At 47.4% G+C, this 23,664-nt stretch overlaps 1 protein-coding gene across 2 annotated transcripts in view; it reads right to left on the bottom strand.

Moving 5' to 3' along the window:
- The window catches only part of LOC139247611 (uncharacterized), a 72,444-nt gene extending 70,143 nt beyond the window's left edge, over positions 1 to 2,301 (bottom strand). For both annotated transcript variants that reach the window (XM_070871682.1, XM_070871683.1), the window contains exon 1: positions 2,220 to 2,301. The gene's annotated coding sequence lies outside the window, so the exon portion shown is untranslated. The remainder of the gene's footprint in view (positions 1 to 2,219) is intronic.
- Between the last annotated feature and the right edge of the window lie 21,363 nt (positions 2,302 to 23,664).

The raw sequence follows: 23,664 nt of genomic DNA, 5'->3' as shown, positions 1-23,664 counted from the left end.
GGGTGGCAGTGTGAGCTGCGAGGAGGATGCTATGAGTCTGCAGAGTGACTTGGATAGGTTAGGTGAGTGGGCAAATGCATGGCAGATGAAGTATAATGTGGATAAATGTGAGGTTATCCACTTTGGTGGTAAAAACAGAGAGACAGACTATTATCTGAATAGTGACAGATTAGGAAAAGGGGAGGTGCAACGAGACCTGGGTGTCATGGTACATCAGTCATTGAAGGTTAGCATGCAGGTACAGCAGGCGGTTAAGAAAGCAAATGGCTTGTTGGCCTTCATGGCGAAGGGATTTGAGTACAGGGGCAGGGAGGTGTTGCTACAGTTGTACAGGGCCTTGGTGAGGCCACACCTGGAGTATTGTGTACAGTTTTGGTCTCCTAACTTGAGGAAGGACATTCTTGCTATTGAGGGAGTGCAGCGAAGGTTCACCAGATTGATTCCCGGGATGGCGGGACTGACATATCAAGACAGACTGGATCAACTGGGCTTGTATTCACTGGCGTTCAGAAGAATGAGAGGGAAACTCATCGAAACGTTTAAAATTCTGACAGGTTTAGACAGGTTAGATGCAGGAAGAATGTTCCCAATGTTGGGGAAGTCCAGAACCAGAGGTCACAGTCTAAGGATAAGGACCGAGATGAGGAGAAACTTCTTCACCCAGAGAGTGGTGAACCTGTGGAATTCTCTACCACAGAAAGTTGTTGAGGCCAATTCACTAAATATATTCAAAAAGGAGTTAGATGTAGTCCTTACTACTAGGGGGATCAAGGGGTATGGTGAGAAAGCAGGAATGGGGTACTGAAGTTGCATGTTTATCCATTAACTCATTGAATGGCGGTGCAGGCTAGAAGGGCCGAATGGCCTGCTCCTGCACCTATTTTCTATGTTTCTATGTTTCTATGAATGGGGTACTGAAGTTGCATGTTCAGCCATGAACTCATTAAATGGTGATGCATGTTCGAAAGGCCGAATGGCCGACTCCTGCACCTATTTTCTATGTTTCTATGTTTAAGTCCCGTTCCCCCATCACCCCCTGTTCTCACTGACCGGGTCCTAACTAGCACCAAGTCCTATTCCCCCATCACCCCCTGTGCTCACTGACCGGGTCCTAACTCGCACCAAGTCCTGTTCACCCATCACCCCCTGTGCTCACTGACCGGGTCCTAACTCGCACCAAGTCCTGTTCACCCATCACCCCCTGTGCTCACTGACCGGGTCCTAACTCGCACCAAGTCCTGTTCACCCATCACCCCCTGTGCTCACTGACCATGTCCTAACTCGCACCAAGTCCTGTTCCCCCATCACCACCCGTGCTCACTGACCATGTCCTAACTCGCACCAAGTCCAGTTCCCCCATCACCCACTGTGCTCACTGACCGGGTCCTAACTCGCACCAAGTCCTGTTCCCCCATCACCCACTGTGCTCACTGACCGGGTCCTAACTCGCACCAAGTCCTGTTCACCCATCACCCCCTGTGCTCACTGGCCGGGTCCTAACTCGCACCAAGTCCTGTTCACCCATCACCCCCTGTGCTCACTGGCCGGGTCCTAACTCGCACCAAGTCCTGTTCACCCATCACCCCCTGTGCTCGCTGACCTACATTGGCTCTCGGTTGAGCAATGCCTAAAATTGTTATTTTTTTTCCTTGGTCCACTTTTACTGAATTCTAAAATCCTCCCAACCCTCAGGCTTACTTCTCCTTTTAGCAACATTATAAGCCTCTTCCTTTAATCTAATACTATCTTTAACTTCCCTTGTTAGCCACGGTTGGACTACGTTTCCCGTAGGGATTTTATTCCTTAAGCAAATTTATATTTGTTGTGAATTATTTCTTTAAATGTTTGCCATTGCCTAACTACCGTCAAATCTTTTAAAGTCGTTTCCCAATCTACCTCAGCCCACTCGCCCCTCATACCTACGTAATTTGCTTTGTTCAGATTTAAGACCCTAATTTTAGACAAAAGTTGGCCATCAGTTAGTTGTAAGAAACCTCCTTCTTGGAGCTTTATGAAAAATGAGACAAACCAAATAAATAAGCACTTGATGCCCGTGTTTAGTCTAAAGAGGAACAGGGTGCAACAGAGGAAGTGACCTGAAAGAGTGAAAGATCAACAAGGGACAAGGTCTTTGAGCAATGCCCAAATGGGATCAGTTATTGAAAGCACATTTACATCAATCCTTTGAAAAGAAGTATGATTGCAGTAAGATTGCCTACCTTGTGGGAAGAGACCAGTGAAGGAGTCTAGAGACGGAGCAGCAAAGCTCCCAGCGATACACAACACTCTGAGGTCTCAGTCATTACTCTGCACAAAGTAACTGACGTAGTCTCTTGTGAAAGCACAGGACAGGCAAGCTTCCTCTTCCCTTTCAGCTCAGGGGTCAGACATCATTGGTGCTGTGCCTGTTCGAGCTGAGATAGAATATTGGCTCAATAAATAAAACACAGGGCAGCTCAAAATGGGAACTTATCAAGCTCAAAAACATTTAGGGGTGGGAGGCAAAGGGGTTAGTCTTGGTCATTTAAATGTTACTGGAGGATCTCAAATGGCAGAGCTCATGGTAAATGGGAGAAGCTGCTGTTTGATAATGAAAGGAGTGTTTACCATGAAGTGCCAGGGTTGAAATTCAGGGGTTCCAGCCCCACGACAGAACAGGGACAGAGCAGATCTCCCGGCCATCTCTAGCCATAAACACTGACGCCGCCCCAAATCCCCAGGGATGGGTTCATTCGCACGTTTGGGTGATTCCATCAGACCTGTCAGGTTAATCTGTGATTCCCCCTCGGTCCACTCCTGGTGATAAGGATCGGGAGATAGCTCCAGATAGCAGAAAATGAGAGAGGGCAAATCAGGAACATTATAACCAGATTCAGAAGGACTGAAATCTTACAGCCACAAATCTATCAGACAATGAGTGGAACCCTTTCTGCACTGCTGTGTACATCTTTGGTCACCCAATAACAGGAAGGATATTATTACCAATAGAGGATTACAGAGATGAGCAAGAAAGATGATTTGGAGATCAGGAGTGTAATTTATCAGGAAAGGTTAAGGAAGTCACACCTGGAGATTGTCAGACGGAAATGTTCAAGATCCTTAGAGAGCAGACAGAATTGATCTGTACAAGTTGCTCCGTATGATGAGGGGCGACATACCGGGTGACACAAATTAAGTTCTGCATAGGAAGCGAGGGCAGGGAGAATGTTTTCACTGAAAGGATATTAGTGATGGGATCAGATAATAGGGAAGACCATTGAATCAGATGGTAGACAGAGGATGAAGAGAGAATCGGATACATTCCCAGAGAGAGGAGGGATTGAGAAAGTAAAACAAAGGGGAAGAATGAGCAGGGGACAGTGGAATGGGTCTGAGGGAATCCTGAGCCCAGCGCTCACCTTCATGGGAGCCAGGCTGCTGTCCAGAATGGCTGGTGTGGGGCAGGCACAGAAATACTGGTTTACCCTCATTCTCTGCACATAGCTCTTATTGTCAGTCTTTACACTTTTGGGTCCTGTTGCTATTTATTGTTAAAGTGAAAATTAAAAGTAAAAAATTAGTCTCATCTACACGAAATAATGTTTTTTTATTTGTTCACAGGATGTGGGCGTTGCTGCCAAGGCCGGCATTTATTGCCCATCACTAACTGCCCCTTGAGAAGGTGGTGGTGAGCTGCCTTCCTGAACCGCTGCAGTCCGTGTGGTGAAGGTGCTCCCACAGTGCTGTTAGGGAGGGAGTTCCAGGATTGTGACCCAGTGACAATGAAGGAAAAGCAATATATTTCCAAATCAGGATGGTGTGTGACTGGGAGGGGAACGTGGAGGTGGTGGTGTTCCCATGCGCCTGCTGCCCTTGTCCTTCTAGGTGGTAGAGGTCGTGGGTTTGGGAGGTGCTGCCGAAGAAGCCTTGGTGAGTTGCTGCAGTGCATCTTGTAGATGGTACACACTGCAGCCAGGGGGCGCCGGTGGTGGAGGGAGTGAGTGTTGAAGGTGGTGGATGGGGAGCCAATCAAGTGGCTGCTTTGTCCTGGATGGTGTCGAGCTTCTCGAGTGTTGTTGGAGCTGCACCATCCAGGCAAGTGGAGAGTATTCTATCACACTCCTGACTTGTGCCTTGTAGATGGTGGAAAGGCTTTGGGGAGTCAGGAGGTGAGACACTCACCACAGAATACTCAGCCACTGACCCGCTCTTGTTGCCACAGTATTTATGTGGCTGGTCCGGTTAAGTTTCTGGTCAATGGTGATACCTAGGATGTTGAAGGTGGGGGATTCGGTGATGGTAATGCTATTGAATGTTAAGTGGCAGTGGTTAGACTCTCGGTAGTCATTGCCTGGCACTTGTGTGGCATGAATGTTACTTGCCACTTATCAGCCCAAGCCTGAATGCTATCCAGATCTTGTTGTATGCAGGCATGGACTGCTTCATTATCTGAGGAGTTGTGAATGGAACTGAACACTGTGCAGTCAGCAGCGAACATCCCCCACTTCTGACCTTATGATGGAGGGAAGGTCATTGATGAAACAGCTGAAGATGGTTGGGCCTAAGACACTGCCCTGAGGAACTGCTGCAGCGATGTCCTGGGTCAGGGATGATTGAACTCCAACCACCACAACCATCTTCCTTTGTGCTGGGTATGTCTCCAGCCAGTGGAGAGTTTTCCCCCTGATTCCCATTGACTTCATTACTAGGGCTCCTTGCTGCCACACTTGTTTGAGAGTAGACTGATGGGGCAGTAATTGGTCGGATTGGATTTGTCCTGCTTTTTGTGGACAGGACATACCTGGGCAGTTTTCCACATTGTCAGGTACACGCCAGTGTTGTAGCTGTACTGGAACAGCTTGGCTAGAGGCGAGACTAGTTCTGGAGCACGTGTTCAACGCAACAGCCGGGCTGTTGTCAAGGCCCATAGCCTTTGCTGTATCCCGTGCACTAAGCCATTTCTTGGTGTCACATGGAGTGAATCGAGTTGGCTGAAGACCGGCTTCTGTGATGGTGGGGACCTCAGCAGAAAGCCACTCAGTACTTCTGGCTGAAGACGGTTGCAAAGGCTTCAGCCTTGTCTTTTACGCTCACAGCTGGTTTCCGCCATCATTGAGGATGGGGATATTCGTGGAGCCTTCTCCTCCCATTAGTTGTTTAATGGTCCACCACTAAACAACTAATGGGAGGAGGAGGCTCCATAAATTCACGTCTGGATGTGACAAGACTGCAGAGCTTTGATCTGATCCGTTGATTGTGGGATCGCTTAGCTCTGTCTATAGCATGCTGCTTCTGCTGTGTAGCATGTATGTAGTCCTGTGTTGCAGATTCTCCAGGTTGGCACCTCATTTTCAAGTACGCCTGGTGCTGCTCCTGGCATGCTGTTTCTCCACTCCTCATTGAACCAGGGTTAGTCTCCTGGCTCGATGGTAATGGTAGAGTGAGGGATATGTCGGGCCATGAGGTTACAGATTGTGGTGGAATACAATTCTGCTGCTGCTGATGGCCCACAGCGCCTCAGGGATGACCAGATTTGATCTTCTAGGTCTGTTCTGAATCTATCCCATTGAGTACGGTGGTAGTGCCACACAACACGATGGAGGGTATCCTCAGTGTGAAGATGGGACTTTGTCTCCACAATGACTGTGTGGTGGTCACTGTTACCAATGCTGTCATGGACAGATGCATCTGTGACAGGTAGATTGGTGAGGACAAGGTCAAGTAGGTTGCTCTCTCGTGTTGGTTCTCTCACCACCTGCCGCAGGCCCAGTCTGCCAGCTGTGTCCTTCAGGACTCGGCCAGTTCGGTCAGTAGTGGTGCTACCGAGCCACTCCTGGTGATGGACATTGAAGTCCCCCACCCAGAGTACATTCTGTGCCCTTGCTACCCTCAGTGCTTCTACCAAGTGGTGTTGAACATGGAGGAGAACTGATTCATCAGCTGAGGGAGGGCGGTAGGTGGGAATCAGCAGGAGGTTTCTGTGTCCATGTTTGACCTGAAGCCATGAGACCTCATGGGGTCCGGAGTCAATGTTGAGGACTCCCAGGGCCACTCCCTCTGCACTGTATACCACTGAGCCACCACCTCAGGTGGGTCTGTCCTGCCGGTGGGATGGTGATGGAGGAGTCTGGGACATTGTCTGAAAGGTATGATTGTGTAAGTATGACTATGTCAGGCTGTTGCTGAACTAGTCTGTAGGACAGCTCTCCCAATTTTACCACGTCCCCAGATGTGGGTGAGGAGGACTTTGCCGGGTGGGCTGGGCTGGGTGGGCCGTTGTCGTGTGTGAAGCAGGTACCGAGGTCGATGTCGGGTGGTCCGTCCAGTTTTATTCTTCTTGTTTTTCGTAGCGGTTTGTTACAACTGAGTGGCTTGCTATGTGATTGCAGAGGGCAGTTAAGGTCAACCACATTGCTGTGGGTCTGATTTCCTTTCAATTGGATTAATGTAGAAGCAAATACCAAAAAAACACCAGGAACATCAGTCCACCTGGTCTCAGGCACCATTTGCCAGTTACATTCGAGTGTGTGGAGAAGGAGCTGTCCATCAGATGTACGGGCAGGCAGTAACACGGGGGGGGGGGGGAGTGTGTGGGGGGAGGGGGAGGGCGTGGGGGGGGAGGGGGAGTGTGTGTGGGGGAGGGGGAGGGCGTAGGGGGGGTGGGGGAGGGGGAGTGGGAAGAAGGGAGGGGATGGTACAGGGGGGAGGGGAACGGTGTGGGGGGCGTGGGAGGCGGAGGGGTTGGTGTGGGATGGGGAGAGGGCAAGTGTGAGGAGGGGGTGGAGTATGGAGATTATGGGGCAGGGGGAGCGGTGGAGGAGAGGGAGTGGAGAGGGGGATTGTGGGGGAGGGGGAGTGTGGGGGTAGTGTGGGGGAGGGGGAGTGTGGGGTGAGTGTGGGGGAGGGGGAGTGTGGGGGGAGTGTGGAGGAGGGGGAGTGTGGGGGGAGTGTGGGGGAGGGCAAGTGTGTGTGGTGGGGGAGGGGGAGTGTGGGGGGTGTGTAGGGGAGGGTGTGTGGGGGAGGGGGAGTGTGGGGGGAGGGGGAGTGTGGGGAAGGGGGAGTATGGGGGAGGAGGAGTATGGGGGGAGTGTGGGGGAGTGGGAGGGGAGCAGGACGTCAGTCACCATGACGACAGGTTCACAAGTTGAGAAATTGGGGAAATTATTTGTGTTTAAAACGTTCCACTTTCCTCGTACATCCTCCATTGTACTCCGTGCTGATGTTACAGAATACACCCAGACTTTCACAATCTGTGAACAGAACTAATGTGGTCTGTTTATGGCCAGGCTGAGTTGCTGGCTTTTCTCTGAAACCTGTCTGCAGCACTTCCTGTGCTGAAGGGGCATCATTTGTAAAACGTATGTTACAGCAAGCAAACCCTTCTTTACACACAGGCTGGTGAAAATGTGGAACTCACTGCCCCAATAGTTTGTGGATGCTGTGACAATTGAAATGTTCAAGGCTGAGGATGGAAGATCTTTGTTGCGTAAATGTATCAAGGGATATGGAGCAACGGTGGGTGAATGGAGTAGATCGAGAGATCAGATATAATCTAATTGAACGGCAGTTAATAGGCTCAAGGAGCCTGTTCACAATTTGAGCTAGTGACTATTCATTTGTGTATTCTGAGTTATAATTAAAACTTACCAAATAAACCTCTGATCTGGGTTAAAATATTTCATATAAGGACCATCAAGTGACCTGCGCTCCGTGGTCACACTCTCGCCTCTGAGTTGGATGGTTGGAGGTTCAAGGGTGTTAAGTACAAGACATTGTTCACATTGATCAGTTAAAAACTGCCAAAGAGTAAATACTACACTGATGGTGTTTCCCACAGACCATGATACGGAGCCTTATGGTTGCCGGGACAACACTGGCCACGACCAAAGCTGAGGGAAGATGGAGAACATCAATGTGCTTTGAGATGCGATGGTGCACTGAAGATACGGGAAGGGGAGAGTCTCCGCTGGAGATGTTATTGTTCTGTAATAAATCCCCTACGTGTGGCTACACATTACGGGGTGGGGACCGAGTCAGGCCATCCACCTTTCTCTCTCTCTAAATGTAAAACCCATTATACAGCGGCCATCCACCTCACAGAAACAGAAACAGCAGAGCGATCAGAACCCTCTCAATGTTTGTGATATATGAGCCCTGAGGAGCCCTGTTCTTTCTAAAACAACATGCTTATCTCATCATCATCATCATCATAGGCAGTCCCTCGGAATCGAGGAAGACTTGCTTCCACTCCTCAAGTGAGTTCTTCCGTGGCTGAACAGTCCAATACGAGAACCACAGTCCCTGTCACAGGTGGGACAGATAGTTGTTGAGGGAAGGGGTGGGTGGGACTGGTTTACCGCACGCTCTTTCTGCTGGCTGCGCTTGATTTCTGCACGCTCTCTGCGTTGAGACTCGAAGTGCTCAGTGCCCTATACCTGGCCTTTTTCAGCTTACAAAGGCCTTGGCTAGGATAGACTGGCAAATGATACTTAAAGGGTTGACAGTGGCAAATGATACTTAAAGTCTATCCACTGTCAACCCTTTAAGATTACTTGGATGAACTTCAACAATTGTACATTCCTGTCTGGAGTAAAAATAAAAAGGGGAAGGTAGCTCAATCATGGCTAACAAGGAAAATTAGGGATAGTGTTAAAGCCAAGGAAGAGGCATATAAATTGGCCAGAAAAAGCAGCAAACCTGAAGACTGGGAGAAATTTAGAATTCAGCAGAGGAGGGCAAAGGGTCTAATTAAGAGGGGGAAAATAAAGTATGAGAGGAAGCTTGCACGGAACATAAAAACTGACTGCAAAAGTTTCGATAGATGTGTGAAGAGAAAAAGATTAGTGAAGACCAACATCGGTCCTTTGCAGACACAATCAGGTGAATTTATAATGGGGAACAAAGAAATGGCAGACAAATTGAACAAATACTTTGGATCTGTCTTCACTAAGCAAGACACAAATAACCTTCTGGAAATCCTCGGGGTTCGAGGATGTAGCGAAAAGGAGAAACTGAAGGAAATCCTTATTAGTCAGGAAATTGTGTTAGGGAAATTGATGGGATTGAAGGCCAATAAATCCCCAGGGCCTGATAGGCTGCATCCCAGAGTACTTAAGGAAGTGGCCCCAAAAATAATAATGAATGCTTTGGTGATCATTTTCCAACATTCTATTGATTCTGGATCAGTTCCTATGGACTGGAGGATAGCTAATGTAACACCATTTTTTTAAAAAGTAGGGAGAGATAAAGCCGGTAATTATAGACCGGTTAGCCTGACATCGGTGGTGAGGAAAATGTTGGAATCAATCATTAAAGATGAAATAGCAGCGCATTTGGAAAGCAGTGACAGGATCGGTCCAAGTCAACATGGGTTTATGAAAGGGAAATCATGCTTGATAAATCTTCTCGAATTTTTTGATGATGGTAGAGTGGACAAGGGAGAACCAGTGGATGTGGTGTATTTGGACTTTCAAAAAGCTATTGACAAGGTCCCACACAAGAGATTAGTGTGCAAAATCAAATCACATGGTATTGGGGGTAATGTATTGACGTGGATAGAGAACTGGTTGGCAGACAGGAAGCAGAGAGTCGGGATAAACAGGTCCTTTTCAGAATGGCAGGCAGTGACTAGTGGGGTGCCGCAGGGCTCAGTGCTGGGACTCCAGCTATTTACAATATACATCAATGATTTAGATGAAGGAATTGAGTGTAATATTTCCAAGTTTGCAGCTGACACCAAGCTGGGTGGCAGTGTGAGCTGTGAGGAGGATGCTACGAGGCTGCAGGGTGACTTGGACAGGTTAGGTGAGTGGGCAAACGCGTGGCAGATGCAGTATAATGTGGATAAATGTGAGGAAAAACAGGAAGACAGAATATTATCTGAATGGTGACAGATTAGGAAAAGAGGAGGTGCAACGAGACCTGGGTGTCATGGTACATCAGTCACTGAAATTTGGCATGCAGGTACAGCAGGCAGTGAAGAGGGCAAATGGCATGTTGGCCTTCATAGCGAGGGGATTTGAGTATAGGAGCAGAGAGGTCTTACTGCAGTTGTACAGGGCCTTGGTGAGGCCACACCTGGAATATTGTGTTCAGTTTTGGTCTCCTAATCTGAGGAAGGACGTTCTTGCTATTGAGGGAGTACAGCGGTGGTTCACCAGATTTATTCCCGGGATGGCAGGACTGACATATGAGGAGTGACTGGATCAACTGGGTTTGTCTCCACTGGAGTTTAGAAGAAATATATTCTCATAGAAATATATACAATTCTGACGGGATTAGACAGGTTAGAGGCGGGAAGAATGTTCCCGTTGCTGGGGAGTTCCAGAACCAGGGGTCACCGTCTAAGGATAAGGGGTAAGCCATTTAGGACCGAGATGAGGAGAAACGTCTTCACCCAGAGAGTGGTTATCGTGTGGAATTCTCGACCGCAGAAAACTGTTGAGGCCAGTTCGATAGATATATTGAAAAGGGAGTTAGATCTGGCCCTTACGGCTAAAGGGATCAAGGGGTATGGAGAGAAAGCAGGAAAGGGGTACTGAGGTTGAATGATCAGCCATGATCTTATTGAATGGCAGTGCAGGCTCGAAGGGCCGAATGGCCTAATCCTGCACCTCATTTCTATGTTTCTATGTCAACCGCGAGAATCTATGGAACGTCCTCCTCCATTTCGGATGCCCCCAAAAGTTTTCCATCATCCTTCACCTGCTCCACGGCGACATGCAGGCCATGATCCTTAGCAACGGATCCATTACAGATGTGCTTATCTCTGCTAATGTTACTGATAAAACTAGTATTATTAATGTCTAATATTTGAGCATGATCTTCCAAGGTGCATACTGATACAAATTACTCATTCAATATTTCCGCCATACTCAGTGAGTCATTAGTAACCTGTCTTTGAACGTGTGGCCCGATCCGGCATTCTGCACAGCGGCCCCGACCTGCAAGGACCATCAACAGGTCGGGGCCTTCAAAGGAGCAGCGCGGAGCGTACCGCCTCAAGGTACAGCGCGGGCTGGAGAGCGACGGCTGTGGAGAGGATGACTGGATTGGACATCACCAAGGTCCAGGTTGCTGATTGGAGCGTGGGCAGGTACAGCAGGAGCGGCGAGGTTGGGGCAAAGGAGCTGCGAGAGATTGTGGAGCGATGTGATCGGGGCCCAGGAGAGGCGAGAGTTCGGGGCCCAGAAGAGGCGAGGGCCCAGGGGCAGCACGGCCCAGCCCACACTGTGATATGTGTGCACACTGGGTCCGTGCAGCAGAGCTGGTCTCCAGTCATCTTGGTTCATCCTTGCCACTGAACCAAGACCTCGCTCTGTCAAGCCCGTGTGGTGGCTGGTGTGCAACGGTCACCCCACGTTAAAACATCCACACACAGGCATCTTCCACCCTTCAACATAGAGTCTGGGACCTGGAATATTCGGTCCTTCATTGAAACACCTGTGCACTCATCCCTTTTTGGCGTGGAAGCAAGTCATCCTCGATACGAGGGACTGCCTGTGATAATGATGATGTCCTTGAACACCCTTCAGTGGCCCAATACAGTCTTTGATAGTTCTCTGACTCTTCACATAACTAAACAAGCTCTTCCCATTACTGCCACAGTTGTCGACAATCCTTTTTTCCATCAGCCTTTTTGCTGATCTAATAGCAGCCTTAGTTTTCTTTAGTTGTTCTTTGTAATCAACCCTATTTAGTTGAGTGTTAAATTTCTTCAGTTCCTAAAAACATTTCTGTTTACATCTTATTTGTCTTTGTACAGAGTCAGTCGGACACCTGGGCCTTTTCTTACCACATTTCCACCTTTAGATCTTGGGTACATGTTTGTTTTCCACATTTTTAATCTTATTCTTAAAAACTTTCCATTTATATTCAACATCGGACGCTTCACCACGAGGAGGGTTGGCCCATTTACCTGTTGCACAACCTCTGCCATTTTGGAGAAGGTTGCCCTTCTGAAATGTGGTCTGAGTTGCAGGTTCTCAGTCCCTTTGGTTCTCCCGGCCAATTGGGATGTATAATGTGATCACTGTTGCCCAGATGTTCCCCCATACGGAGACCTGATACAAGGTCAGGCTCACGACTGAACACCAGATTCAGTCTATGGTTTTCCCCAGTTACTTCATTCACATGTTGATTCAGGAAACAGTCCTGTAAATGTTCAATACATTTTCCAGCTGCACTTTCCACCTCAGCAGCAGGTAAACCATGGTGCCACTGAATGGCAGAAAATTAAAATCACCCACCAGACAAAGGTGGCATTTTATATTAAAAACATCAGTGATCCGTTTCCATAATAACTCGTCACGTTCAAGTGTCTGACCCGGGGGACTATAACAATTACCGATAATTAATCCCTGCCCGTGAGCTTGGTCCACTGGAACCCAGATAGCTCCAGCTGAGCCTGATCAGACAATATCAAGTCTCTGTCTAGCTGTTAGATTCTCACTGATAAAAATAGCAACCCCACCTCCCCTCTGACCCACCCTATCCTTTCTCAAACCCTCGTAGCCCTTTAGGTGAATGTCTGACCTATCATTGTCATCCAGCCATGTCTCAGAAATACACGATACGTTTAAATTCCTCACCACAGCATTTGCTGCTAACACTCCGTGCATTTACAGCAAAGCAATTTAAAGGTCTCCATCAAATTTCTTAAAGTTATTCATTATTTGTTCCCTACCTGGTACATCTTTCTGCTTAGCATGTATGTAGTTATTACTAACTTTGAACTTATCGCCACTCTCCCCGTTCTGACTTAGTTTAAATGCTTTCTGAACACATGCTCAATATCCTCTGCCAGCCTTTGTGCTCCCACAAAGTTAAGATGGAGACCGTCCCTTCGAAACAACTTGCCTTGCCCAGCGAACAGCTCCCAATTATCGAAGTGAAGCTTCTTTTTACAGAGATCCCGAAGCCAGATGTTGAATCCCACGATCCGGATATTCCTCTCCATCGATCGGGACATGGCCGGTAATAGCCCAGAGACTATTGCCCTCGCACCCCTTTGCTGAAGGACATTAATGAGGCTTTTGTAGGTATCCTGCAAAACCAATGGTCTTCTATCCATAATATCATCAGTTCTAATATGTAAGCCTATTACAGTATCTTTACACTCACCTTTCATCAGTTTATGTACAAGATCCTGGAGATCAGCTACCTTATCCCCTGGAAAACAGAAAACTGCTCTAGACAGAGCCTTACCTCTACATAACAACATAAAAATAGAAGCAGGAGTAGGCCACCTGGCCCCTCGAGCCTGCTCCACTGTTTAATAAGATCATGGCTGATCTGATCATGGACTTAGCTCCACTCCCCTGCCCGCTCCCCATAACCCTTTATTCTCTTGTCGCTCAAAAATCTGTCGATCTCCCCCTTAAATATATTCAATGACCCAGCCTCCACAGCTCTCTGGGGCAGAGAATTCCACAGATTTACAACCCTCTGAGAGAAGAAATTCCTCCTCATTTCAGTTTTAAATGGGCGGCCTCTTATTCTGAAACTATGCCCCCTAGTTCTAGTCTCCCCCATCAGTGGAAACATCCTCTCTGCATCCACCTTGTCATAGAAATATAGAAAATAGGTGCAGGAGTAGGCCCTTCGAGCCTGCACCACCATTCAATAAGATCATGGCTGATCATTCCTTCAGTACCCCTTTCCTGCTTTCTCTCTATACCCCTTGATCCCTTCAGCTGTAAGGGCCATATCTAACTCCCTCTTGAATATATCCAATGAACTGGCCTCAACAACTCTCTGCGGCAGGGAATTCCACAGGTTAACAATTCTCTGAGTGAAGAAGTTTCTCCTTATCTCAGTCCTAAATGGCCTACCCCTTATCCTGAGACTATGTCCCCTGGTTCTGGACTTCCCCAACATCGGGAACATTCTTCCCGCATCTAACCTGTCCAGTCCCATCAGAATCTAATTGGTTTCTATGACATCCCCTCTCATCCTTCTAAACTCCAATGAATAAAGGCCCAGTTGATCCAGTCTCTCCTCATATGACAGCCCAGACATTCCTGGAATCAGTCTTGTGAACCTTCGCTGCACTCCTTCAATAGCAAGAACGTCCTTCCTCAGACTAGGAGACCAAAACTGAACACAATATTCCAGGTGAGGCCTCACTAAGGCCCTGTACAACTGCATTAAGTCCTCCCTGCTCCTATATTCAAATCCCCTAGCTACGAAGGCCAACATACCATTTGCCTTCTTCACCGCCTGCTGTACCTGCATGCCCACTTTTAGTGACTGATGTACCATGACACCCAGGTCTCGTTGCACTTCCCCTTTTCCTAATCTGCCACCATTCAGATAATATTCTGTCTTCGTGTTTTTGCCTCCAAAATAGTTAACCTCACATTTATCCACATTATACTGCATCTGCCATGCATTTGCCCACTCACCTAACCTGTCCAAGTCACCCTGCAGCCTCTTACCGTCCTCCTCACAGCTCACACCACCACCCAGTTTAGTGTCATCCACGAACTTGGAGTTATTACACTCAATTCCTTCATCCAAATCATTAATGTTTATTGTAAAGAGCTGGGGTCCCACCACTGGGCCTTGCGGCACTCCACTAGTCACTGTCTGCCATTCTGAAAAGGACCCGTTTATCCCAACTCTCTGCCAACCAGTTCTCCATCCACGCCTGTACATTACCCCCAATACCATGCACTTTGATATTGCACACCAATCTCTTGTGCGGGACCTTGTCAAAAGCTTTTTGAAAGTCCAAATACACCACATCCACTGGTTCTCCCTTGTCCACTCTGCTAGTGACCTCCTCAAAAAATTCCAGAAGATTCGTCAAGCATGATTTCCCTTTCATAAATCCATGCTGACTTGGTCCGATCCTGTCACTGCTTTCCAAATGCACTGCTATTTCATCCTTAATGATTGATTCCAACATTTTCCCCACTACTGATGTCAGACGAACCGGTCTATAATTATCCGTTTTCTCTCTGCCTCCTTTTTTGAAAAGTGGTGTTACAATAGCTACCCTCCAGTCCATAGGAACTGATCCAGAGTCGATAGACTGTTGGAAAATGATCACCAATGCATCCACTATTTCTAGGGCCACTTCCTTGAGTACTCTGGGATGCAGATGATCAGACCCCGGGGATTTATCGGCCTTCAATCCCATCAATTTCCCTAACACAATTTCCCGCCTAATCAGGATATCCTTCAGTTCATCCTTCTCACTAGACCCACTGTCGCCTAGTACCTTCGGAAGGTTATTTGTATCTTCCTTCGTGAAGACAGAACCGAAGTATTGGTTCAGTTGGTCTGCTACCTCTTTGTTCCCCATTATAAATTCACCTGAATCCGACTGCAAGGGACCTACGTTTGTCTTCACTAATCTTTTTTTCTTCACATATTTATCGAAGCTTTTGCAGTCAGTTTTTATATTCCCAGCAAGCTTCCTCTCATATTCTATTTTCCCCCTCTTAATTAAACCCTTAGTCCTCCTCTGTTGAATTCTAAATTTCTCAGTCCTCAGGTTTGTTGTTTTCTCGAGCCAATTTATATGCCTGTTCCTTGGCTTTAACACTATCCTTAATTTCCTTTGTTAGGCACGGTTGAGCCACCTTCCCAGTTTTATTTTAACTCCAGACAGGGATGTACAATTGCTGAAGTTCATCCATGTGATCTTTAAATGTTTGCCATTGCCGATCCACTGTCAACCCTTTAAGTATCCTTTCCCAGTCTATTCTAGCCAATTCACGCCTCATACCCTCGAAGTTACCTTTCCTTAAGTTCAGGAACCTAGTTTCCGAATTAACTTTGTCACTCTCCATCTTAATAAGGAATTCTACCATATTATGGTCACTTTTCCCCAAAGGGCCTCGCACAACAAGATTGCTAATTAGTTCCTTCTCATTACACATTACCAGTCTCGGATGGCCAGCTCCCTGGTTGGTTCCTTGACATATTGGTCTAGAAAACTATCCTTAATACATTCCAGGAAATCCTCCTCCACCGCATTGCTACCAGTTTGGTTAGCCCAATCAATATGTACATTAAAGTTCCCCATGATAACTGCTGTACCTTTATTGCATACATCCCTTATTTCTTGTTTGATGCTGTTCCCAACCTCACTACTACTGTTTGGTGGTCTGTACACAACTCCCACGAGCGTTTTCTGCCCCTTGGAATTCTGCAGCTCCACCCATACCGATTCCACATCATCCAAACCAATGTCCTTCCTTACTATTGCATTAATTTCCTCTTTAACCAGCAATGCCACCCCGCCTCCTTTGCCTTTCTGTCTATCCTTCCTAAATGCTGAATATCCTTGGATGTTGAGTTCCCAGCCTTGGTCACCCTGGAGCCATGTCTCCGTGATGCCAATCACATCGTATCCGTTAACTGCTATCTGCCCAGTTAATTCATCCACCTTATTCCGAGCCCCCTCTTTACCTTACATGTTTCAATAAGATCACCACTCATCTTCTGAACTCGAATTTGTAGAGGGCCAACCTAATCAACCTATCTTCATAAGTCAACCCCCTCATCTCCAGAATCAACCTAATGAACCTTCTCTGAACTGCCTCCAATGCAAGTATATCCTTCCTTAAATAAGGAGACCAAAACTATACGCAGTACTAGGTGTGGCCTCACCAACACCCTGTATAAATGTAGCAAGACTTCTCTGCTTTTATACTCTATCCCCCTTGCAATAAAGGCCAACATTCCATTGGCCTTCCTGATCACTTGCTGTACCTGCATACTAACCTTTTGTGTTTCATGCACAAGGTCCCCCAGGTCCCTCTGTACTGCAGCACTTTGTAATTTTTCTTCATTTAAATAATAATTTGCTTCTTTATTTTTTTCTGCCTAAGTGGATAACCTCACATTTTCCCACATTATACTCCATCTCCATACAACTATGTTTTGCCCACTCACTTAGCCTGCCTATATCCCATTGCAGATTTCTTGTGTCCTCCTCACAACTTGCTCTCCCACCCATCTTTGTATCATCAGCAAACTTGGCTACGTTACACTCGGTCCCTTCATCCAAGTCATTAATATAGATTGTAAATAGTTGAGGTCCCAGCACTGTGGCGCCTCAATAGTCAGTTGGTCAACTACAAAGGGTGCTGTCTGTGTGCCTGAAGGTGGAGGCCCCAATGAGGATTGCACGTTGCCTCTTGCTGTTCCTTGATTGTTCACCCGATGTCTTCTTGGGCTTTGCAGACTTCCCCTTCCCTTATCTAATGTCTTCTGGATGTTCAACTATATCCACAGACATTCCTCTACCACTTTAGTTACTTTCTCAAAAAAAGGCAATGAATTTGTTAGAGATGACAAAGGCTTTACAAATCCACGTTGGCTCTCTCCAATCAGCTGAAATGTCTCCCTGTGCTCAGTCACACTGGCCGGAATGTTGCCGGCTCGGAGGGTCTGATGCGGGCGGAGTTCATGGCTTTCCGTGAAACTGCTGCTCGCTCCAGGTCCTGGAGATTGGTGCTCTGTTGTGCCATCATTGTTTCCAATACTATTTTCTTGCTTACATTAACTTTAGTGAGTTCCGCTCCTTGATACTTTATTAGTTTGCCTGGAATGTCAGGTATATTATCCTACTCCTCCGCTGTGAAAACTGACACAAAGTAATTATTCAGCAAGTCTGCCATTACTGAACACAAAGGCAAAATACTGCGGATGCCGGAATCTGAAATAAAAACAGAAAATGCTGGAAATCTCAGTGGGTCAGGCAGCATCTGTGGAGAGAAACAGAGTTAATGTTTCAGGTCGATGACCCTTCGTCAGAACCGGTGAATGTACAAAAGGAACAGATTCTTTAAAAGCACTGAAAGGGGGAGGGGAGGAAAGAACAACAGGGAAGGTCTGTGATCGGGTGGAAGACAGGAGAGATTAGAGAGAGAAAACGGAAAATGGGCCGCCTTGAGATGATGATGGTGGAAGTTAGAAAAGATGAGTCTAGATTGGGTGTGAACAGTGGAATAATTACCAGCTGCCATCGGAAACAGAGACAGAGAAAAAATACATAAGATCAGCGGGGGTGGGGGGGGGGGGGAGGGGAGGTTGGGGGGGTGTGTGGGGGGGAGGGGGGTGTGGGGAGGGGGGGTGGAGGGGGGGAGGGGGGGTGTGGGGGGGGGGAGGGGGGGAGGGGTTAAAAAAGGAGGAAAGAGAGCAAAAGATGGGCAGGGGTTACGGCTGAAATTGTTGAACTGGGTGTTGAGTCCAGAGGCTGTAAAGTGCCTAAACGAAAGATGAGGTGCTGTTCCTCGAGCTTGAGTTGAGCTTCGTTGGAACAGTGTAGGAGACCGAGGACGGAGAGGTCAGAGTGGGAGTGGAGCGGGGAATTAAAGTGATAGGCGACCGGAAGCTCAGGGTCATCCTTACAGACTGAACGGAGGTGTTTCACAAAGCAGTCATCCAATCTACGCTTGGTCTCCCCAATGTAGAGGAGACCACATCGTGAGCAGTGAATACAGTATACTAAACTGAAAGAAGTACAAGTAAATCGCTGATCACCTGGAAGGAGTATTTGGGGCCCTGGATAGTGGGAAGGGAGGAGGTAAAAGGGCAGGTGTTGCATCTTCTGCACTTGCACGGGAAGGTGCTGTGGGAAGGGGAGGGGGTGCTGGGGGTGACTGCGGAGTGGACCAGGGTGTCGCGGAGGGTGCGGTCCCTTCGGAACACTGAGAGGGGAGGGGAGGATGTGATTGGTGGTGGGATCATGCTGGAGGTGGCGGAAATGGCGGAGGATGATCCGTTGAGTGTGGAGGCTGGTGGAGAAAGGTGAGGACAAGGGGAACCCTGTCGTGGTTCTGAGAGTGGTGGGTGGGAAGGGGTGAGAGCAGAGGTGCGGGAAATAGAACGGACAAGGTCGAGGGCCATGTCAATCACGGTGGAGGGGAATCCTCGGTTGAAGAAAAAGGAAGACATGTCAGAGGCACTAGTGTGAAAGGTGGCGTCGTCAGAGCAGGTGCGACGGAGACGGAGAAACTGGGAGAATGGAATGGAGTCCTTACAGGATGCGGGGCGGGAGGACGTGTAGTCCAGGTAGCTGTGGGAGTCAGTGGGCTTATAGTGGATACTGGTCGAAAGCCTATCCTCAGAGATGGAGACAGAGAAGTCGAGGAAGGGAAGGGTGGAAATTGAATGCAAAATGAATAAAATTTTCGAATTCAGGGCGAGAGCAGGAAACAGCACCAATACAGTCATCAATGTGACGGAGAAAGAGGTGAGGGAGGGGACCGGAGTAGGACTGGAACAAAGAATGTTCCACATATCCCACAAAAAGGCAGGCATAGCTAGGACCCATGTGGGTTCCAATAACAACACCTTTAATTTGGAGGAAGTGAGTGGAGTTGAAGGAGAAGTTGTTCAATGTGAGAACAAAGTTCAGCCGGGCGGAGGAGGGTGGGGGATGGGGACTGGTTGGGCTTCTGCTCGAGGAAGAAGCGGAGCGCCCTCAGGCCATCCTGGTGGGGGATGGAAGTGTAGAGCGATTGGACGATGGTGAAAAGGAGATGGTTGGGGCTGGGAAACTGGAAACTGTTAAAGTAACAGAGGGCGTCGGAGGAGTCGTGGATGTAGGTGGGAAGATACTGGACAAGGGGAGAAAAAAATAGAGTTGAGATCGGAAGAAATAAGATCCATGGGCCAAGAAGAGGCTGAAATGATGGGTCTACCGGGGAAGTCCTGTTTGTGGATCTTGGGAAGGAGGTAGAAGCAGGCTGTGTGGGGTTGGGGAACTATGAGGTTTGTGGCTGTGGGTGGAAGATCTCCGGAGGAGATGAGGTCAGTGACAGTCTGGGAAATGATGACTTGGTGTTCAGTAGTGGGGTCATGGTCCAGGGGGAGGTAGAAGGAGGTGTCAGAGAGTTGGCGATTAGCCTCTGCAAGGCAGAGGTCGGTTCTCCAACAACAAGAGTGCCACCTTTGTCAGCAGGTTTGATGACAAGGTTGGGGTTGGATCTGAGCGAGCGGAGTGCTGCAAGTTCAGAGGGAGGGAGGTTGGAGTGAGTGAGGGGAGCAGAGAGATTGAGATAGTCGATGTTCCATCGGCAGTTTGCAATGAAGAGATGTAGAGAGGGTCAGAGGCCAGAGAGAGGGGTCCAGGCAGAGTGAGAATTTTGAAAACGGGAGAAAGGGTCAGCTGTGCCGGGGGAAGACTCCTGGCCGAAGAGGTGGGTACAGAGATGAAGGCGGCAGAAAAAGAGCTCAGCATCGTGCCGAGCTCGAAATTCATTGAGGTGGGGCTGTGGATATCTGAACGGAATATATGGAATTAAGGACAGTAAAGTAAACGGGATATATGACAATGTATAAGCCATGGAAGAATAGCTGGGAGAATGTCAGATTGCAAATAGTGCAACATCAGCATAGCTAACAGTCTGTCTCAAGGTTTCAAGTCACTACTCCTGCCAATGACATCGAATTGTAACATGAAATAAATCTGCAGAATTGCAAGGTCTCAGTTAATAGTCACACCATTAGATTGAAACATTTAGAGGCAATACTTGAGCTTTCAAGAAGAACATCTCATATAGATTGACTAATGAGTGACTGAGTTAGACTGTCCATCCATTTGTATTTTGTTATCTGATTTCAAAACTGTATAACTGTTAACGCTTTACGATGTAACTTCACCTATCCGTAGGGAGTGTGTACGCTCTATCCAGAGAGTATATCTTCTGTCTGATAGGTCTTACTGGCCGGTAATAAAGACTGCTTTGTTCAAAGCACAAGAGGTATTCGACTCAGTAAGGGAATGGAGCTCAGACCTTTGCTGAGGACTGATCATTCGGGATCAGAGAGGAGAAGGTCAGAGGGGATAGTGAAAACATGGCAGGGAGTGAGATTGGAAGAATGGATAAGATCAGAGGGAAGTGAAGAGGGAAGAAGGTTCTGGAAGGCCGTAGGTGCCCAAGAGTTGTTGAAGTTTACCATCCTTGACACCTGAAAGGAAGGACAAAAGTTATTTGTTAAAGTGCCGGATGAGACGAAGGATGAAATGGAACTGTGGACCAGGACAGCTGAGAGATCGAGTGAGTCTGTGCTGCTGAAGAGAGCGGTCGACAGTGTACATGTCGCGGTGTATAGTGTTGAGTGTGCGGCGAGAGCAGTAACAGCCATGACTTCATCTCATTTGTAATATTACCTGCATCTGTTATTAAAGGGCCCGCATTAACCGTGACTACCCTGATCTTCAAATATCATTACAACTTTTTTTGTGGTAATCATGATATCCCTCCCAACTTTCTTTTCATATTCTCTTTTTGCAGCTCTTACTATCATTGTCGTATTGTTGGTCTTTATATATCTCCCAGTCCCCTGGACCGACACTAATCGTTACACTTCTGTCTGCTCTTTCCTTTGGTTTGATGTTATCTCTCAGCTCTTTTATCAGTCAGGGCTGTTTTATTTATTAAGTAGAGTTCTTGCCACTTACGGTTATATACCAGTTCTGCATTAAACTAAATGATTTTTCAACATCTCCCACTGATCCTCTGTATTATTACCCAATGACAGTTTTGACCAGTTTGCTGTTTTTAGTCACTGCCTTATCCTGTTAAAGGAAATAAAAGAAATAAGAGCAGGAGTAACATAGACATAGAAAACATAGAAAATAGGTGCAGGAGTAGGCCATTCAGCCCTTCTAGCCTGCACCGCCATTCAATGAGTTCATGGCTGAACATGCAACTTCAGTACCCCATTCCTGCTTTCTCACCATACCCCTTGATTCCCCGAGTAGTAAGGACTTCATCTAACTGCTTTTTGAATATATTTAGTGAATTGGCCTCAACAACTTTCTGTGGTAGAGAATTCCACAGGTTCACCACTCTCTGGGTGAAGAAATTCCTCCTCATCTCGGTCCTAAATGGCTTCCCCCTTATCCTTAGACTGTGTCCCCTGGTTCTGGACTTCCCCAACATTGGGAACATTCTTCCTGCATCTAACCTGTCTAACCCCGTCAGAATTTTAAACGTTTCTATGAGGTCCCCTCTCATTCTTCTGAACTCCAGTGAATATAAGCCCAGTTGATCCAGTCTTTCTTGATAGGTCAGTCCCGCCATCCCGGGAATCAGTCTGGTGAACCTTCGCTGCACTCCCTCAATAGCAAGAATGTCCTTCCTCAAGTTAGGAGACCAAAACTGTACACAATACTCCAGGTGTGGCCTCACCAAGGCCCTGTACAACTGTAGCAACACCTCCCTGCCCCTGTACTCAAAGTCCCTCGCTATGAAGGCCAACATGCCATTTGCTTTCTTAACCGCCTGCTGTACCTGCATGCCAACCTTCAATGACTGATGTACCATGACACCCAGGTCTCGTTGCACCTCCCCTTTTCCTAATCTGTCACCATTCAGATAATAGTCTGTCTCTCTGTTTTTACCACCAAAGTGGATAACCTCACATTTATCCACATTATACTTCATCTGCCATGCATTTGCCCACTCACCTAACCTATCCAAGTCGCTCTGCAGACTCATAGCATCCTCCTCGCAGCTCACACTGCCACCCAACTTTGTGTCATATGCAAATTTGGAGATACTACATTTAATCCCCTCATCTAAATCATTAATGTACAGTGTAAACAGCTGGGGCCCCAGCACAGAACCTTGCGATACCCCACTAGTCACTGCCAGCCATTCTGAAAAGTACCCATTTACTCCTACTCTTTGCTTCCTGTCTGACAACCAGTTCTCAATCCATGTCAGCACACTATCCCCAATCCCATGTGCTTTAACTTTGCACATTAATCTCTTGTGTGGGACCTTGTCGAAAGCCTTCTGAAAGTTCAAATATACCACATCAACTGGTTCTCCCTTGTCCACTCTACTGGAAACATCCTCAAAAAATTCCAGAAGATTTGTCAAGCATGATTTCCCTTTCACAAATCCATGCTGACTTGGACCTATCATGTCACCTCTTTCCAAATGTGCTGCTATGACATCCTTAATAATTGATTCCGTCATTTTACCCACGACTGAGGTCAGGCTGACCGGTCTATAATTCCCTGCTTTCTCTCTCCCTCCTTTTTTAAAAAGTGGGGTTACATTGTCTACCCTCCACTCTACAGGAACTGATCCAGAGTCAATGGAATGTTGGAAAATGACTGTCAGTGCATCTGCTATTTCCAAGGCCACCTCCTTAAATACTCTGGGATGCAGTCCATCAGGCCCTGGGGATTTATCGGCCTTCAATCCCATCAATTTCCCCAACACAATTTCCCGACTAATAAGGATTTCCCTCAGTTCCTCCTCCTTGCTATACCCTCCGACCCCTTTTATATCCGGAAGGTTGTTTGTGTCCTCCTCAGTGAATACCGAACCAAAGTACTTGTTCAATTGGTCCGCCATTTCTTTGTTCCCCGTTATGACTTCCCCTGATTCTGACTGCAGGGGACCTACGTTTGTAGTTACTAACCTTTTTCTCTTTACATATCTATAGAAACTTTTGCAATCCGTCTTAATGTTCCCTGCAAGCTTCTTCTCGTATTCCATTTTCCCTGCCCTAATCAAACCCTTTGTCCTCCTCTGCTAAGTTCTAAATTTCTCCCAGTCCCCGGGTTCACTGCTATTTCTGGCCAATTTGTATGCCACTTCCTTGGCTTTAATACTATCCCTGATTTCCCTTGATAGCCACGGTTGAGCCACCTTCCCTTTTTTATTTTTACGCCAGACAGGAATGTACAATTGTTGTAGT

Source organism: Pristiophorus japonicus, unplaced genomic scaffold, assembly GCF_044704955.1.
Source record: "Pristiophorus japonicus isolate sPriJap1 unplaced genomic scaffold, sPriJap1.hap1 HAP1_SCAFFOLD_275, whole genome shotgun sequence".
NCBI classification, from domain to species: Eukaryota; Metazoa; Chordata; class Chondrichthyes; family Pristiophoridae; genus Pristiophorus; species Pristiophorus japonicus.
This window is presented reverse-complemented; position numbering and strand designations above follow the sequence as displayed.